At 32.9% G+C, this 4260-nt stretch overlaps 1 long non-coding RNA gene across 1 annotated transcript; it reads right to left on the reverse strand.

Moving 5' to 3' along the window:
* Positions 1-683: 683 nt before the first annotated feature.
* Positions 684-3624, reverse strand: LOC148782661 (uncharacterized). Its single transcript, XR_016052572.1, has 4 exons — positions 3514-3624; positions 2879-2964; positions 1815-1918; positions 684-1262 (listed from the first exon to the last, which is right to left on the reverse strand). It is a non-coding gene; the product is annotated as an uncharacterized LOC148782661 (long non-coding RNA).
* Between the last annotated feature and the right edge of the window lie 636 nt (positions 3625-4260).

Raw genomic sequence — 4260 nt, forward strand, 5'->3', positions numbered from 1 at the left:
CTGACCAAGGTAGAAGAAGTAAACTTTGCTCCCGAGGGAGCATAGTATACATGCTCTTCATTGAATCTCCTTCCACCGCAATGGAGGGGCCCCATCTATAATCATACAATTTCAGCCCCTCCAGCAGTGCAAAGACTCAGCTTTGTAGAATTTGTATGGTCCAAGTCCAATCCAATAACCTCTCATGGTCCATACCTTTTTTACATGAAATAATATACATTTGCCCTTCAGACGAAAACAAAACTTTTACAATGTTCATGGCTATAGAAGCAAACTGAACATCAACAACTACAAATTTAAGAGACATTCATGCACATCAATCTCAAAAAAAAGTGGCACATCTTATATCCCTTATTTTTAAAATTTATGCTACGTTCACAAAAAACTCATCCCAGGTCTGTGGCACCATCTTATATCCAAATATAGGCCATAACAGCTAAAAAAAAGAAACCATATTGGAATAAGAAGAAATAAATATGGTAGATTGAGCTACAAACTATTTTTCATGCATAGCCAATCCATGCTTAAATGAGAAGGATGTTATAATTCAAATTTGATTTAGAAAAGTATTAACATGGCTACTTCATAGTTGACTGCAAGCACTTTAACTAAGCATGCATAAGAATTGTTTAGATATTGCCTGGTGTAAATGGAAATTGCCTAAGTACATTCAACTCTTTATCTTTTTCTTTTTTTTTTTCTGAGGAAGTTAATATCGAAAGAAAAAGAATGAATTTCAAATGAATTTCAAAAACTCGTCCCATGTCTGTGGCACCATCTTAAATCCAAATATAGGCCATAACAGCTAAAAAAAAGAAACCATATTGGAATAAGAGGAAATAAATATGGCAGATTGGGCTACAAACCATTTTCCATGCATAGTCAATCCATGCTTAAATGAGATGGATGTTAGAATTTAAATTTGATTTAGAAAAGTATTAACATGGCTACTCCATAGTTGACTGCGAGCACTTCAGCTAAGCATGCATAAGAATTGTTTAGATATTGCCTGGTGTAAATGGAAATTGCATTACATTCAGCTCTTTATCTTTTCTTTTCTTTTTGAAGAAGTTTATATCGGAAGAGAAAGAGAATGAATTTCACTCAACAAAATGCAACCATGTTAATGCAAATAAAAAATGAAGAATGCATATAGTAGAAAGAAACTCCACCTTAATCCCAGAGCGACTCTCCATAAAGTTCAGTTTGTATGTACTTGACCTGGTGGTAATGGGAGGAATCCAAGATTTCCTCATTCAACACTACAAGAAAGAAGTAGTCAAATCCCAATTCACAAAAGCTATCTTACAAATATAAATAAAAATCAATAATACTAAAAAATTGCAAGAGACACACTATCTACTATAATTGAGAACTAAATAAAAGTTATGCCCCCAAAAAGTCAAAACATTTGGCGTTAAAACCAATACACATTGGAATAACATAAGCCATATTAGAATAAGAGGTAATAAATATGGCACATTGGCCCACAAACCACTTTCCATGCATAGCCAATCCATGCTTAAATGAGAAGGATGTTAGAATTCAAATTTGATTTAAAAAGACATTCACATAGCTACTCCATAGTTGACAGAGCACTTCAGCTAAGCATGTCTAAGAATTGTTTAGATATTGCCTGGAATAAATGGAAATTGCCTAAGGAGATTCAGCTTTATATCTTTTTTCTTTTTTTGAGGTAGTTTATATCGAAAAAGAAGAGAAACAAAGAGGAGAAAAATAATGAATTTCACTCAACAAAATGCAACCATGTTAATGCAAATAAAAAGAATGCATATAATAGAAAAAAACTCCACCTTAATCTCAGAGGGACACTCCATAAAGATCAGTTTGTATGTGTTTGTTCGAAAGCTATGAAAAGAGCATCCTTGACCTGGTAATGGGGGGAACCCAAGATTTCCTTCATCAGCATTGCAAAAAAGAAGAAGACAGAGATTGTCAAACCCCAAATCTCAAAAGCTATCTTACAAATATAAATAAAATCAATAATGATAAAAAATCACAAGAGACACACACTATCTACTATAATTGAGAAATAAATAAAAGCTATACCCCAAACAGTCACAACATATGGTGTTAAAACATATACACATAACAGCTAAAAAAAAGAAGCCATATTGGAATAGGAGAAAATAAATATGGCAGATTGGGCCACAAACCATTTTCCATGCATTAGCCAATCCATGCTTAAATGAGAAGGATGTTAGAATTCAAATTTGATTTAGAAAAGTATTAACATGGCTACTCTATAGTTGACTGCGAGCACTTCAGCGAAGCATGCATAAGAATTGTTTAGATATTGCCTGGTGTAAATGGAAATTGCCTATGTAAATTCAACTCTTTATCTTTTTTGTTTTTTTTTTGAGGAAGTTTATATCGGAAGAGAAAGATAAAACAAAGAGAAAGAGAATGAATTTCAAATGAATTTCAAAAACCCGTCCCATGTCTGTGGAACTATCTTATATCTAAATAGAGGCCATAACAGCTAAAAAAAAGAAACCATATTGGAATAAGAGGAAATAAATATGGCAGATTGGGCTACAAACAATTTTCCATACATAGTCAATTCATGCTTAAATGAGAAGGATATTAGAATTCAAATTTGATTTAGAAAAGTATTAACATGGCTACTCCATAGTTGACTTCAGCTAAGCATGCATAAGAATTGTTTAGATATTGCCTGGTGTAAATGGAAATTGCCTTACATTCAGCTCTTTATCTTTTCTTTTCTTTTTGAGGAAGTTTATATCGGAAAAGAAAGAGAAAACAAAGAAAAAGAGAATGAATTTCACTCAACAAAATGCAACCATGTTAATGCAAATAAAAAATAAAAAATGCATATAGTAGAAAGAAACTCAACCTTAATCCCAGAGCGACTCTCCATAAAGCTCAGTTTGTATGTACTTGACCTGCTAATGGGGGAATCCAAGATTTCCTCATTCAACACTACAAGAAAGAAGTAGTCAAATCCCAATTCACAAAAGCTATCTTACAAATATAAATAAAAATCAATAATGCTAAACAATTGCAAGAGACACACACTATCTACTATAATTGAGAACTAAATAAAAGCTATGCCCCCAAACAGTCACAACATTTGGCGTTAAAACCAATACACATTGGAATAACATAAGCCATATTGGAATAAGAGGTAATAAATATGGCACATTGGCCCACAAACCACTTTCCATGCATAGCCAATCCATGCTTAAATGAGAAGGATGTTAGAATTCAAATTTGATTTAAAAGGCATTCACATAGCTACTCCATAGTTGACTGAGAGCACTTCAGATAAGCATGTTTAAGAATTGTTTAGATATTGCCTGGTATAAAAGGAAATTGCCTAGGGACATTCGGCTCTATATCTTTTTTTGAGGAAGTTTATATCGAAAAAGAAGGAGAAACAAAGAGGAGAAAAATAATGAATTTCACTCAACAAAATGCAACCATGTTAATGCAAATAAAAAGAATGCATATAATAGAAAAAAACTCCACCTTAATCTCAGAGGGACTCTCCATAAAGATCAATTTGTATGTGTTTGTACGAAAGTTATGAAAAGAGCATCCTTGACCTGGTAATGGGGGGAACCCAAGATTTCCTTCATCAGCATTGCAAAAAAGAAGAAGACAGAGATTGTCAAACCCCAAATCTCAAAAGCTATCTTACAAATATAAATAAAATCAATAATGATAAAAAATTACAAGAGACACACACTATCTACTATAATTGAGAAATAAATAAAAGCTATACCCCCAAACAGTCACAACATATGGCGTTAAAACCAATGCACATAACAGCTAAAAAAAAGAAGCCATATTGGAATAAGAGAAAATAAATATGGCAGATTGGGCCACAAACCATTTTCCATGCATTAGCCAATCCATGCTTAAATGAGAAGGATGTTATAATTCAAATTTGATTTAGAAAAGTATTAACATGGCTACTCCATAGTTGACTGCGAGCACTTCAGCAAAGCATGCATAAGAATTGTTTAGATATTGCCTGGTGTAAATGGAAATTGCCTAGGTACATTCAACTCTTTATCTTTTTTGTTTGTTTTTTGAGGAAGTTTATATCGGAAGAAAAAGATAAAACAAAGAGAAAGAGAATGAATTTCAAATGAATTTCAAAAACTCGTCCCATGTCTGTGGCACTATCTTATATCCAAATAAAGGCCATAACAGCTAAAAAAAAGAAACCATATTGGAATAAGAGGAAATAAATATGGCAGATTGGGCTAC

The sequence above is a fragment of the Amborella trichopoda genome, chromosome 3 (genome assembly GCF_054954075.1).
Source record: "Amborella trichopoda isolate Santa Cruz 75 chromosome 3, AtrichopodaSantaCruz75HAP2 v2.0, whole genome shotgun sequence".
NCBI lineage: Eukaryota > Viridiplantae > Streptophyta > Magnoliopsida > Amborellales > Amborellaceae > Amborella > Amborella trichopoda.